The sequence below is a fragment of the Simochromis diagramma genome, unplaced genomic scaffold (genome assembly GCF_900408965.1).
Source record: "Simochromis diagramma unplaced genomic scaffold, fSimDia1.1 OVJJ01000606.1, whole genome shotgun sequence".
Taxonomy (NCBI): Eukaryota; Metazoa; Chordata; class Actinopteri; order Cichliformes; family Cichlidae; genus Simochromis; species Simochromis diagramma.
Genome location: NW_024387233.1, coordinates 770,832 through 786,567, shown reverse-complemented (window position 1 = coordinate 786,567; position 15,736 = coordinate 770,832). Strand labels below are relative to the sequence as shown.

Sequence of the window (15,736 nt, the reverse complement as noted above, 5' to 3'; positions counted from 1 at the left end):
CCGGGTTAATGGCCATGAGTACCATTCACAGAGTAAAGATTTGCATAATGATTATGAAGGAACTTGTTTTACTGTTACAATGTTCAAAAACATTTACTAAATTATCTCCTCTGTGCAAACATCAGCCTAATCATGCAGGACTGAAATCATTGCCATCTCTGGATCACAGTGAATCTGAAGAGACAGAAAGATCCTCTTCTGGTTTCAGGGTCAGACTTAAACCCTTGAGATCAGACTCCAGAGTTCAGGTAGAGTCTCCTGATCTGATGAGGCAGCTATGAATGAAAACGTGCCTCGTTACATTTTAAGCTTTCTAAACTGTTCTACTGTAGTGTTCATGTTGAGTGGTTAGCTTTGTTCCAGCAGTTGAATCAAAAAATCTGTTTCCTGTTATCATGTTTTTAATGAATGCATCGATCCATGTTTTCTGCAGTTTTTTTTTCAGCTTGTTTGTGTTATGAGATCCTTCAACAGTTAAACCAAAATTTTATATGTTAAATAAAGAAATGGTTTACTGACAAAGAGTTTGAGCCGTGATGTCATTTCCTGTATATCAGAGCAACACCTGAAGTTACCAATGTTTAAAGTCATAGTCAAATTATGTGTCAGCATGACCTTGTGAAAACTGCTTGGCGCTGCTTCACTATGTTATCTGCTAACTGTTAGGGCGTGGAGGGACGAAACTCCCAGGATGACCAGTGCCAGGACTTTCCTGATGCAGAGACTTGTGTGTGGGGGGTATAAAGGAGAAGCTGAGGCATCCCAAGGGTAAAGCTGGCATAACTGAACTTTAATGTTTGATGTGTGTTGTGGTTCTCCTGCGCGCAGTAATTAATAGCTTGAACACAGCAGAGCTTGATATAAAGACCTGGGTGACAACTAGCTTTCTGCTGCTGATTATACGTGGCCCTAAATTACCTAGAAATGTGGTATCTAACCAGATACTTGCTCTGGATGCCATTACCTTGGCCTCCAGTCACACCTTGGAGTAATATTTGACCAGGACATTAAACAAATATTTAGGTCTGTGTGATGGACCGAGTTGAAAAAGCAGGAGTCACAAGAATTATTAGAAAAACAGGGTTTTTATTCATTTAACCCAAAAATTATATTTACAAAAGTAATTAATGTTGAGCTCATAAAAAAGGTCAAAGAAACAAAACTGAACTCAGGCAAAGAACTGCGAACTTAACAAACCAAATGACTGCACAAAGAAATATAACTGACCTAAACATGAAATGGCACAGAAGGTCCATCTGCTGTATATCACTGGGAAAGAAAAGAAAGAGCTAATTTCACGCAGAGATTGAGAAAGATAATAAAGACAGGAGAGGAAGAAGAGAGGTGAGATTTAAGGGTAAGGACTGCTTATATAAAGCGTACAGGTAAGAGTCGGTGAAGGTTCTCAGCCATCCAGTTCATTGTAGTCTAAGGAGCTTGGAAAGAAAAGCGTCTGGACTTCCTTAAGTTGCTTGAAGATGCTTCACCTCTCATCCGAGAAGCTTCTTCAGTTCTCAAGAAGCTCATTACAAAGACGGCAGCTGCAGAGAGTGACGGTACAGTAGAGCGACACAAGAGGGCGCCATTACACAAGCTTACTGCTCACAAGCAGCCAAGCACAGCAGCAACTACGGTATACAACTGGAGTAAGGTGGAAATTAACAAAGGACAGTGTTAAAAGTAGAATGAGAGTGGTGTAAGGCAAGTTCCACAATAAGTTTCTATAACATGTTCATCAAAGGTAACTTAATTTCTACTGTACTTCAAAGTGATGCTTTGTAGTTTAGGGAAGAGTTCTGTGTGCTTGTTTAAGGTCGAACTATGAGTGAAGTTTGCAGGGTTCTTTCAGTACAAACGCATCTGCATTAAGAGTGAATGTCATTACAGCTAAGGTATATGCAACAGTAACCCCAGAGTAATACTTAAGGATTTTGAAATCTAAACACAGACCATTAAATGACATTTAACTAGACTCACAAGACTGTTGACAAAGATCTCCAAGAGCACTATGCTGTACCACTTACTGCAGTGGAAGAAGATGATGCTGAGCAAATTACAGAACTAAAGACTGCTCATAAAAGTGAAAGAGTATGAACACTAACCGAAAAGGCTAAAGAGCTTTAAGAGAAGGACTTAAACATATTGTGGCGTCAGTGGCGGTCCTAGCCTGTTTGGCGCCCTGGGCGAACACTCCCTCTTAGGGATGGGTACCGGTGTCCGGTGCCATGATGGCACCGGTTCTGACATAAACGGTAGTAACCAGACCGAAAAGCAGCGCACATTTCGGTGCTTTATTTCGGTGCTTTTTTTTCCTGAGCTGTGATACACTTCTAGCCAATCATTTTACGTTTCCGAGGATAGTAGGCGGGGCCAGGTACGTACGTTCTTTTATGCAGAGCTACAGATTAAAATGCCCAAGGCGAAGCGGTCAAAAGTCTGGCTGTACTTCACAGCAAAATATGCAAACTCAGCAGCCTGCAACAAGTGCTTTAAGCTGATACTGTGATACTGTCAAAGGAAGTAACACCTCGAATCCGATGAAACACCTGGCGACGCATAGCGTTTTTTTTTTTAAAAGCCGAGAAATGCGCCGTATTTGATGGCAGCAGCAGCCGTTCTTCTCTGCGTGAGTAGCTTAATGTTGTTCGTGTAATTTACCTTGAGTAGGCTAACCACGTTATTACATTAATGCATGTAAGGTGAACTAGCAAACATCATCATAGCTACATGCGGCTGTCTTCTTGTTTGATGGCAGATACTCCCTTCACCCTGGCCAAAAAGGCTAAAATGACCAAAGAAAAAGAGGGAAACAGCTAAACATGAGAGGTTTTTGGACAAAGTTTGTATTTTTTCCATTGTTTAAGCACTGCTTCCAGCCAAGAGTGATACCATATATGCCCCATAGCTGCAGAAAAGGCTAACATTCTTATCTTTTTACAAAAAACCAGCTGACCATGAGAGGTTTTTGGACCAATTTTGTGTTCTCCATTCTTTAAGCACCGGTTTGAGCACCGTTTGAGCACCGGCACCGTTTCAAAAGTACCGATTTGGCACCGGTATCAGATAAAACCTAAACGATACCCATCCCTACTCCCTCTGCTGGGGCATGTGACCTGGACTCACACTCACTGCAGCCCTGAACTTTTCTAAAAGATACATCTGAAAGGCTTTCTTTGCAATTAAGCAGATCTTTAATCTTTTATCTCCTTGTAATGAAGTCTGCGTGATGTCTGAGTGTAGTCATGTGACAGCTGTGCAGAAAATGGTTATTGAATGTGTCGACACAGTGTTGCTGTTTTGCTCCATGCTGACACCTGCTGGACCTTAAATACCATTGCAGGCAACTTACTTGAGACTCACAACAGACACTGATTCAATGACCAAGTCACACTTGTACACTGTAAGGTATTGTACTTTCCATGGAATCATTTAATATCTTTTACATTGCAAATATTTTACACATGTTTATTTTATACTCTACAAATATATTGTGAATGACATTAAGTGAAAATTTAAATGAAAGTATTGTGAATGTAATATTACCCATTTGACTCAGAGTTTATTATAAATTTCTATTCAGAAAAAAAAGTTTATCCAATGTTTTTGAATTCAGTCTATTGCATTTTTTTGCACCATTTCCACAGCTTTGGAAAACTCACAGGCACAGATGAAGCTGGGCTACACAAAAACTGTAAAGCCAGGTGGATAAGGTTCTGATAATATGTCTTCCTTTCCCCCCAGTACGTTAAAGGATCCTCTGATCTTGGAATTTTTCTCTCCGACACTCTCCACAATACTAAGGGGTTGGCAGTCCTTTATAATAAAATCCAGGACTGCCTGGTCCAGAACAGTCTTCCTAGATGCTTCATTTCAAAATAATAAAACACATTAATTAAAACAAATGATGATAAAGATGTTCAGTGTCTATATAGGCCTACCAGTGTTCATCCTCGGTGTGTTTGTCTCCTCATTTTCATGTTTGGCTCTGTAATGCCTAAACACTGAGGAGGTGCTTTTGTTTGTGTAAGAAAGCTCCGCAGAACAGATGCGACATTTAACCTGCATAAAATGAAATAAATAATTTACACTTCAAGTCACATTGCTGTTTTTTTTTCCTATTATGATAGATTACACTGAAACAAAGACAGACAAACAGTTACCTTATTTGCAGTTAAAAGATCAAAATGATCCCACACAGCAGAAACATTTCTTTTTCTTTCGGGCTCCATTTTGTTATGGAGAGAGATGTGTATTTTTTTTTTTTTTATCTTTGCGAGAGTAATTTTGTGTTTTTTGGTGGCGACTCATTCCGTTGACAGATGCGGTACCTTTTAAACACAGATTGGGTCGTTGGCAATGAACGATACTGCAGCTGTGTCGATCACGTGACTTTTTCTTAAAGCGACGCACGCAGGCTTTGCTATGTGAGCTTGATACATGCGTCGGCGCGTCAGTGTTGCAGGACCCATCACATTAAATCATTTTTCTTGTTTCTGTTGCAGATTTGTCCCACAGCTTTGAAAACCAGTTACATGTTTAATCCGATGATCCTGCAACATTTTCTGGTTTGTTTGGGAGAGTTTTTGGTGACGAAATATGCAAATGGGTGTTCAACAGAAAATAACAATATACACGACAAGTTACAAAAAAACCCCGCAGATTTAATAAGTTTGTTTTTGAGTTGAATATCGCATATTATTCATTTTGACCTGTAACACAGTCTGAAGTGTATTTCATGCCCGTAACTTCACTTTCATGTGTAAACAGGCCCCCTTTTTAACCTTTGCAGCAGGAATTATGGTTCTGAATTTAAAGAAACATAAAAACAGTCACTGCACCATAACTTTTATGATTTTAATGAAAACGTTAATGAAGAAAAACTACAGGGAGCTTTGTGTTTGACTTCATCCACCTCATGTAAAAGCAAACTGTGGACAGTAGGTCCCTTGTAGCAGTCCCTCGGACCAAGGAAGAAATAGAGAGAGCCTCGACGGGTGCAGTAATTTTTACTTTGAGATTCATTCAGAATCTAACAGTGCCGAGGTGCGCCAATGCACCGTGAAAACTAAACAGAAACACAAAATACATTTTCTTAGACTCTTATTACAAATATGAACTCAAATAAAGCAGAAAATACAACAAAATATCAGTTAAGCAAACAAATACAACTTAAAACATGTACCTCGCTCCGCATTCCTAGGGCTGCAAATTGTTAATTTTGCTAGAGTCTGGTATCACGCTGCTTCACGCTTCATTGAGAGCTGCCTACTGGGACATGTGCGCCACAAAACCGGTCTGAGCTGGAAGTGCAGCTTACCGCTAACTAAACAACAAAGCCCTCTACTGGACACTACGCATAGCTGTTCAGGCTTAGATCAATAAACAAAACTGGACCTTTACATCAGGCACGTGCAGAGGGGGGGGGGGGGGGGGGCTAGAGGGGCTTGAGCACCCGCCCCTTTAAACCTCTCTGCACGGCCCTGCTGTACATCCCTGGTGAGGAGGCGGGACACAGCGGAGAATGTAACAGTAATGGTGGGTCAACGGAGCTCGTATTTGTTGCTCTGGATCTTTCTGACGATTGTAGATGGAGGTGAGTGAGATGTTTGCTGTCAGTTGATCAGAACGTTTGTAAAAAAAAAAAAACATTTTGGGGAACTTGGTCGAAACTTTTCACTGTATTCAGTTTTCACGCTTTGGCTCTGCGACTGGACTTCTTTCCACTTCTTTCGACGTTTCGTGAAGGCATTTACTGCTCCCTCGTGACAAGGCGGGGTTTGTTCATTTATCTATTTATTTATTATCCCTGCTGGAACTGAACCAACGAACTTTTGCTTAGAAGTAACGAAAATAAAGATCTACAATAAGCATCTTAACAGAGTACAGGCTGTAATAAGAAGCTTGACGTCTGTGTTCTTCAAAAGACGCATAAACCTTTTTAGTTAAAAACATTAAAAATCAGGAAACAAACTCAGCCCGACTACACGGAATTTCCTGCGACGGAGGGAAAGCCCTGAGAATCTCAGCAGGCTGAACAAAAATCTAAACGTAGACATGATGTCGCAGGCAGGGTTTGGGTAATCCGTCGTATTTATCAGTGGGTCTGGAAATGCTTTTAAAGCGGAGAAGTTAACGGTCGGGCTGGGTGGGAGACGTCCTCTTCCTGAGCGACTACAATGGGACAGCAGCAAAAGCACATCTCGGCTTTTATTCGTAGCCAAAGCCAGTTACACGAGTCTGGACGGCACGTCAGTGGATGGGCTCCATAGTTAACTTTGATTATTAGAGGAAACTGTAGTTTGGTTATTGGCAGTGCTTTAAGTGGCCCAAAAGAGGTGCCGGTACTCTATTTTTTTTCCGCCTCCCCCGAGGTAACAACAACTATATTGAATGGGTTTTATATACAACAGTCAACAGACAACCTTATACAAAATAATAAATCATTTTATTAGTTTGTGGATTTGCTTGAGCTAGAAAGAGCTACTGAACATAAATAAAATGTGCAAAAAGGTATTGAAATTTTTTTTTAACAAAATGTACATAAAATAAATTATAAACTAATTTGTATTTTGCTCTCTCTCTTGAGTCCCTGCTGGTATCAGCAGCAGCACTTGTAAAGTGTACCTGCAGAGCTTGGTAGTTCTCCCATACTGCTTTCACTGTTCTCTCACTTGAAGCAACCCAACACACTGATAAAACACGGCCTATCACAAGGAGACGTTGTCCAACATTGTGAGCACTCTCGATTAACTCCCTTTGGTTTTTTTGGTGATGCATGGTAGAGGGAGTAAAGCTGATCTAAGAATATTTTAAATTGGTTGATTCCTCCTACCTCCTTCAAAACATCACAAACTGCCAGTTCCAGTCTGTGATTGGAACAATGCCAGACAAACAGGTAAGGGAATTTGGAATAAAGCTGTGCAGCAAGTCCTGCTTTCCTCCCAAGCATCACTGAGGCTCCATCACAAGCAAATGCCAACAAATGTTCCTGTAGGTAGTGAGGGTCAAAGCCATTATTATGAAGACATCCTAACAGTGCTTCAGTGATGTCCTTTGCTGTGGTCCTCTGCAGCTCAATCAGTTCAAAAAATATTGTGTCTGGATTTTCACTGGAAATAGCTGACCGCAGGCACACGACAAGCACAGACTTTCCACTTATTGTGGTGGATTCATCAATGAGCACACACAATTTTCTTTCATTCATCACTATGTCATTGACTACCTTCTTTTTCATTTCAGCTGCAATGTGATCCAGTATATTTGCACATGAGTTATTAGAGTGCAAAACTCTGCCCATCTTGACACCATTTAAGACTTGCAACTGGACATCTATTGGCATGTCTGTAAAGGGACGCCCATGCTTGCCAATCTTATAAGCTGTTCTAAACACATTGCAAGTTGAAGCGTAGTCAGCCTTTCTCATATCTTCAATGTGTTTTTGCATTGTATTTTGTATTGCCTTCTCTTTTATTTCAACTGCTTTCTTGTGATAAATTGAGTCTCTGTGCTCTTTTATTTTCTTTCGTAGTGAGTTTTGTTGTGCAGCCTTGTCCCTTCCAAAAGACGAGATTAAGCACCCACTCCACTCCTGCGACACTCTCTGCCCTTGCTGCATGTTCACGCGAGCACAAACTTGACTACACACACTACAACCCAACTTTTGATTTCTGCTGATCAGCCACTTGTAAGTTGTGGAGAAATACCGGACTTATGCTTGGGACCAACATTCTGGCCACTCATGCTCGCTAACGCGGCTGTTGTCATCAGTAGAAATGGTGTCATTCTCGTCCTCGTCGTCGCAAAAAGTGCCGTCGTCTGCGGCTGCGGCACTAGTGCAGCTTTCATTAGCTTGCGTCTGACCTGCAGCGATATCATTCTGGCTTGGTGGGGTGTCAGCCAGCGAGTCCTCTGATTCTGACCTTGTTCTTTTACTACTCAGAGTCTGAAGCCAGGAGAGCATATTAAGTGTTCATTGTTTTTGTATTTTAACCGAGCAGCTGTTTGCGCGTTTTACACACCCTCTCCGGACCACGTTGAGTTGTTGACATGACAACTGCAAAAGCGACGCATGCGCTTTTCACTTGTAAAACACATTGGTGTATGGGTAATGTAGTCTCTGCTCTCGGTGGGACGAATTAGGAAGCGTGCTTGTGAAGGGCGCTCTGAAAAGCGGCAGCGCAGCAAAACGATTATAACAGATGTGCAAATGAGAGTACCGGTACGCTAAAAGCACGTTCTGGGCGCATGGAGAGGTGGCGGTACTCAAGAGCTATATTTAGAAGTGGCGGTACTGAGTACCGGCCCACTTAAAGCACTGGTTATTGGGGCTTAGAGCAGAGGAGACATGCATCACTGTGCCTGTTAATCATGTAAATATAATCAGTAACTGAAATCTCCGAACACTGAAGTCCTTATGTCTTTAGTGGGTCTGAATATTTGCGAAGATCAAGTATCAATGTTACTTCCTTTTTCCCTTCCTCTTCTGAAAACCTCATTCTAAGTAGTTTAAACATTTCAGTTTACTTTCCAATCAGTCCGCCCGGTTTTACTTACAAAATATTAAACAGAAGTCTAAATTCTGTAATTTAGGTTGTAAAAATACAGCATATCGACACACAACATAGCTAAAGATCTACAATAATTAAAAGAGTACAGGCTGTAATAATAAGCTCACACTCAGGGTTAGACACAATGTTAATAATGTCTGAGACCTACAGTCAAAACGTTTGATTACAAAGACCGAAACTAAGAATCCCATCACTCAAAATCTGTTTCACTTAGTGAACTGAACCAAAAGTAAGAGCAGATTTCAAACAAGAGAAGTCCGATAAATCACAGCCGACTGTCCAACATGAATACAAATGTAATAGCCTGCACACACTCATCACCAGCAGGTACATCTTGTTGCGTCCTCTTGCCTTCAGAGCTGCCTTCATCCTTCATTACAAAGACGCAGCTATTTTCTTTTCTATGTTTTATAGCAGTGAACTCACAGCCATTTTCAAGAAGAGAGCGTGCTCTCCTCCTGCCTGGGTGTTTGGAGCTAGATGTGCAGGGGCCACGACTGAGAACAAGCTGCTCAGAGGGTAATTAACACTGCCCAAAAATCACTGGCTGCCCTCTGCGACCCCTGGAGGCCATGACCAGATCCTCCTGTGTCAGAAAAAGCAGGACTATCTCAGGTGACCTCTCGCACCCCGTCCACCACCTGTTTGACTGCTGCCCTCTGGTCAGTGCCTCGGGTAAATCTCCCACTATTTAAACCCTAGTGGGAGTTGTCCATTAAGACAGAAATAATGGCTGTCCAACACAATTTTTAAGCTCTCCTCTAGTAACAGTACGAAGTTACAACATGTAACCTTTGCAGGAAGAAGTGCTGCAGCTGTTACGTATACAGTGCTGTGTAAAAGTTTTGAGCCACCACTCATGTTTTTATAATTCACTAGAAAAATTGAGGAATTTGCAAATATTCATGGAAATACAGCATATAGGGCAAAATCGGCATTTACACAACTGTAACATGCTTGAAAGTCAACGTTTGGTTTGACCATATTTATTCTTCAACACAGCCTGAACTCTTAGGCAAGCTTATTTCTAATATTTTAAAGTTAGATGTTCTTATGTTTCAGGTACATGGGCCAGATGTGGCTGTCAAAAAGGCCAGGTGGGTCAGATACTAATAGCTGTCCTATGGACAGATTCCCCCACCTGAGCTGTAGATCTCTGCAGCTCGTCTAGAGTCACCATGGGCCTCTTGGCTGCATTTCTGATCAGCGCTCTCCTTGTTCGGCCTGTGAGTTTAGGTGGTTGTCTTGGTAGGTTTACAGTTGTGCCATACTCCTTCCATTTCTGAATGATGGCTTGAACAGTGCTCCGTGGGATGTTCAAGGCTTGGGAAATCTTTTTGTAGCCTAAGCCTGCTTTAAATTTCTCAGTAACTTTATCCCTGACCTGTCTGGTGTGTTCTTTGGACTTCATGGTGTTGTTGCTCACAATATTCTCTTAGACAACCTCTGAGGCTGTCACAGAGCAGCTGTATTTGTACTGACATTACATTACACACAGGTGCACTCTGTTTAGTCATTAGCACTCATCAGGCAACGTCTATGTGCAACTGACTGCACTCAGACCAAAGGGGGCTGAATAATTACGCACACCCCACTTTACAGTTATTTATTTGTAAAAAATGTTTGGAGTCATGTATGATTTTCGTTCCACTTCTCACGTGTGCACCACTTTGTGTTGGTCTTTCACCTGGAATTACAATAAAATTGATTCATGTTTGTGGAAAAGTTCAAGGGGACGAATACTTTTGCAAGCCGCTGTATGTGTTTAGTTTTAGTGTTTGTCTGTTCTGATGTTTCAGATACTGAGGTGTCCTGTGTTTTCATGGAGAGATGCGTCTTACCGTGCAGTTTCAAGATTGGGAATGAAATCGTCATCCACTGGTTTAAGACACCAAGAGACCTTCATGTCCACTCATTCTACTACAGCAGAGACCAGCTTGGAAACCAGGACCAGTACTACAGAAACAGGACTTCACTGTTCAAGGACCAGATCTCCAGTGGAAATGCCTCACTCCAGCTGACAAGTGTGGAGGTTCAGGATGAGGGCAGATATAAGTGCCACACCAGCACCATCACCATCACGGGAAACCAGGAGTCATTTGTCAACCTAAAAGTGGACGGTAGGAGAAACTTGCAGTAAACATCAGCTCAGTTCTCCGTGCACTGTCAGATGAATGAAGATTTTGTGTTCATTTTTGTCATCAGATTAATGATGAGTTTTTGATCCGTGATTTTTTTGTTGCAGCTCCAGTTAATAAGGTCAAAATGAATCAGGTTGAAAACAGGATCAGTTGCAGGTCAGAGGGGATCTACCCTGAACCTCAGCTCACCTGGTCCACCAGCCCTCCATCCAACATCACCTTCACTAACACCACCACAGTCGAGCGGACTGAGCAGCTGCTTTACAACATCAGCAGCTCTCAGATGCTTTCAGCTGGTGTTTATCACCTGCTCTTTATCTGCACCATCAGCACTCGCAGGAACAGGAGGAGAGCCACTCTGCAGAGACTATGTGAGTATTTCAACCAAACTAGGAGAACTGCAGATGGGACGTAGATAACTAGGAAAAATATGAAGGAAAACTGCATTAAATATGTTTTCTGTAAAATTAAAACAAACAAACAAAAAACACAAAACCTGTTTATCTATCCTGATGAAACAATGCAAGGAAATCTCTATCTGTGATGTATCTTCGTCACCTTGCACTTTCAGATAAAATGCAGCATCCACACAAAGACTGTGGACCTTTAAAATGTGTCAAGATGAACAAGGCGCACCAGAATGATCAAACAGCAGAAAAGTTAAAGGCGGACTTTGGATGTGGTTTATGCAAAAAAGAAGAAAAAATTGTTGAGCTCTCTCTCATCAAAACACTGTTAGAAAATACAGGAATTTCTTTAAATATCAGTAATAACATACATATATCAGTATGTGGAGGGCTCAGCTGCAGGGGTCTATATGAGCTCAGTGAGAACAAGGAAGATTGGTCTGCCAGCGGGGCAGAGGTCACTGAGGTATTTATTAAGCTGTTTGGTGGTTGGTGCACTGAGGTGGATGAAATTCAACCCAAGTTCTTTTAGGCTTTGGGTCTTGTAGGCTTCTCCTGGGTGACATCAGTGGGGGTTTGGGGACAGCTCCTCCGGATTGGTGCTCTGGATCCACAGAGGAACCAGAGGGTTCACATTTCTCAGCCATCCTGGGAAGGTCCGTGCTACGATACTTTTAGGAAGACTCCAAGCTTCAGGAGGAACAGTGCAGCATGGAACAGTCTGATACCCTGTTACAAATATCTGAGGATATTGACTTGGATGTTTTGTTCTAGAAGTGAAGCACAACAGTGGGTGTGTGATGACATTCATAGACGACATCACGAGTTCCTGTTGATATCCCAAATTGATGGCTGTCTGAGAGTCCCTCAGAGTCAGGACTCCTCTTCTTTACCATTTTTCCTGCTTCTTGTTACAGAATTAAAATCACCAAACACAAACTTTGTATCCTTAACTTTTGTCGGTGAGTTTAAGTTTCGCTTCTCGTCCAATTGCGTTCTGTCTTCTCTGCATTGTAAGATGCTGTGGCAACAGAACCTGAAAACTCAAGCAAATATCACGTCACCGATGAGTGTTGGACAACGCTCTTTGCTGGGGTCTTTTGGCTGGTGAGGGTTCACTATGTGGTTACCATGGATACATGACGCTCTGTGTGGGAGTGCTCGCCTCGGCTCGGTGTTGCTTGGGGCTGCATGGACCTCTTACTAATTTCCCAAGACAGTAGTTTTTAATATTGTTGTTAATCATTTACGTTGTATGCCTTCAGCTGATATCAGTGGTCCCAGCACTGGTGTGACAATCCCCTGCACCCCCTCAAACACTTCACTCACCAACTTCACCCTCCTCTGGAGATTCAACCACACTCAGACCGTCCTGAGCCAGTCCTGGACCGACGTCACCTACTCGGTGTCAGACGGGTGGAGGCAGAAGGTGGAGAATGTGTCCAAGTCAGGCAGCCTCATGCTAAAGGACTTATCCACAAAGCAGGAGGGGATGTACACCTGTAAGCTCAGTAATGCTGAGGAGACGCACATTACCCACATCCACCTGAGAATAACTGAAGGTAAGATCGAGCTGATATAAAACACTGCAGGGAGAAACTTGCCCAGCTGATGACCAGATAAAGCCAGATTTCTAAAGAAATTAATTAATCATTGGGCGATCGTGGCTCAAGAGTTGGGAGTTCGCCTTGTAATCGGAAGGTTGCCGGTTCGAGCCCCGGCTTGGACAGTCTCGGTTGTTGTGTCCTTGGGCAAGACACTTCACCCATTGCCTACTGGTGGTGGTCAGAGGGCGCCAGTGTCTGTGCGCCCCAGGGTGGCTATGCAAATAAATTTGGATAATTGGACAAAAGCATAAAATAAACTACTAAATGTGTATTTTGGACATTTTCTTTGCATTGGTTTAAAAAGTGAAACAACATGACCCAAAATCTCAACTTCTCATAACAAATACCTTCTTACCTGTAGAGTCCTGACTAAATGTGTAACCATGCACCTGCCAGAGCTTTTATTATTGCATTTGTAAAGTGGGGACATTCAGCCAGACAAAGACTTATTCTACTCAGAAATGTTTGCTGTTGAAACATAACTACACAGACCAATAACGTAAAAGTAAAGATTCAGTGTAACTGTATCAAAAGTGAACCTATCAAAACAAGCCTGTCAGGATTGCAGTAATATTCTGGTGCGCAAACTAGTATGAAGTATTAAGTCAGCTGTGTTTATACTTATAAAGATCATGTACATTCTTTAACTGTACTTTCATTACACATTTTTCCACAGGGGCTCGCTCCAACACTGCAGTCATTGCTACAGCTGTTATGTGTGGACTGGTATTGATCGGCCTGTCGATCGCTGCCCTAATCTCCATCAGGAGGTCTGTGCTACACTTTGATTACTTTGTTTGACTTTGAGTTGTTTATAGTCCAGGGTTGAATCACTGCAGTGTCTACACACCATAGAGTGTGATGGCGTTTGTTTGTGCTGGTCTGTCTGCATCGTTCTGCCATCCTGAGGGAAACTAATCTGTTCATGTCACACTTTGAGCTGATAAATATTGAACAGCTGGTACTTTTGTTCAAGTAAAAAAAAAAAGAAAGCTGATTCTGTTCATCTGGACGTAGCGTTTTGTGGGAGAAACGTTTCGTCACTCATCCAAGTGACTTCTTCAGTCTCAGCTGACTGCAGGTTTCAATCTTATAAACAGTACATTTGCATAATGACTGAAACCAGCCCACTGAAGGAACAAAGGGCTGGGAGGTCAGTTCCTTAATCTTAAGCAGAGAGTTTAGATGAAGGAACTCGGGAACTATGTTACTGATGACACCCAGTTTGTGCTCCAGTGGATGACGAGAGTCAAACCTTAAATACTGATCCGTATGTGTAGGTTTATGGTGCACGTCTGCTCCCACAAAACGCTACGTGCAGAATCAACTTTTGGAGATTTACTTACCTGGATGATTGAGCATGCATCAAGACAATGAAACTCTCAGGGTTTTTTACAATAAGGTGAAAAGAAAGCACCAAAAACATCAGTGAAGTACAAAAACAATAAAAAATATATAACAAATATAACAAGAAACAAACAACTTAATGAAACAGGAAATAAACTAATTCATTGTGGATACAGAAAAATGAATACTAAACTAACGGATCCTATAAATGGATTTTAAAAAATCTAAATTTTTCTACTTGATATGATGTAACAGCTACTGTAGATTAGACATGAATGACTTTCTGTTGTTGTTTTCACCAACAGTCTCTGTATGCAGTCAGCTCAGATCAGACGCTGCTGTGATTTGAAAAATGCTGACCCCTGGTGGACAAAGTCTTAATTACAAGAACTAGTTCAACTTGACTCACTTGTACTTGTTTAGTCTACGAAACAATTGATAGACTAAACATGCTGTATCAGTATTATTAGAGGTGGGGAAATGGACCATAAGCATCTTTGTCTGTTCAAAGATGTTTGATGAAGGACCATCACTGAGAACTCTTGAAAACAACGTTTGTAAATCAGCAGTCTTGCCTTTGACAATCTGTTGTGTTTAAAGGATGTGCTGAATGTGTTTATGCTTCAATTGATTCCTTTTCTTTCAAGAATTGTCTCCAGTTTTATTCTTACCTGAAGTGAAAACATCCCAGTGAAAATGTGACCAACTGTCAGTTTAGACAAAGGTTTCAAAACAGCCACAGCTGTTAGTTTGTGTGTGTAAGCTAACAGCTAAAATAATGTTAATTATTAGTTTTTAGCGCTTAGTTTTTTATGTTGTTTAGTCTAGAAAACATTTTTGGCCAATACTCTGACAGTATTATGATCACTATGATCACAACACAGCTAAACACAGATCAGGTTCAGCATCTAAACTGCTGATGCAGACCTCTATAGAGGGGGGACGTCACGCTCTGACGTTTTTCTGGCCTAATGTTTAACACTGAAATGTTTCCCGTTTAAAAAAATTTCAAAAACGCCTTTTTCGATTGATATATGTTTGTAATTTGCTGATATTTGCACAATTTGAATGAAAATGTGAATTTCTGTAAATGTCTTAATTAAAAAACAGTGGTCGCATGCCAATAAAGATTTCTGTCATAATGTATATGTAAGTGAAGAACTGAGACTTTATTTTTTCAACCCTGTGATACTTAGTGTATCACATTTGATACATCACATTACATCATCACTAGTGATGCGCGAATCGTTCAATACTGGAGAATCACTTTACTGACTCATGAATCATGATTCACAAGTCCAACTGACTCACTGACTCATCCCTGTTGTTGTTAGCAGCAATGTATCTAGCTTATAATTAAAATTGTGGAGAAAAACACAACATCCAGTATCTTAACAAAAACATCTCTGCTCTGAACTGGAAGAAAAGACCTTGAGTAGAAGCTCAACCAATGTTGAGCTTCTACCATAGCTGGACTGGCCATCGGGCATTTGCCCGGTGGGCCGCTGGCGATTTTTTGTTTTTATGGGCCGATGGATTTTTTTTTTTTTTTTTTTAGGAAGGGTATATATATAATGAAAGGTGTTGGATTGGCCAATTGGTCATGATCGACTCTGGGCTGGACCAATTACAGCCGAGGAGGCTGGATGCACCCTCCCCCTTGTTTA

General features: G+C 41.5%; 1 long non-coding RNA gene across 1 annotated transcript; it reads right to left on the bottom strand.

The window, feature by feature from the left end:
- Positions 1-3,622: 3,622 nt before the first annotated feature.
- LOC120746959 lies at positions 3,623-5,330 on the bottom strand. The gene is made up of 2 exons (XR_005698991.1): positions 5,183-5,330; positions 3,623-5,065 (listed from the first exon to the last, which is right to left on the bottom strand). It is a non-coding gene; the product is annotated as an uncharacterized LOC120746959 (long non-coding RNA).
- Between the last annotated feature and the right edge of the window lie 10,406 nt (positions 5,331-15,736).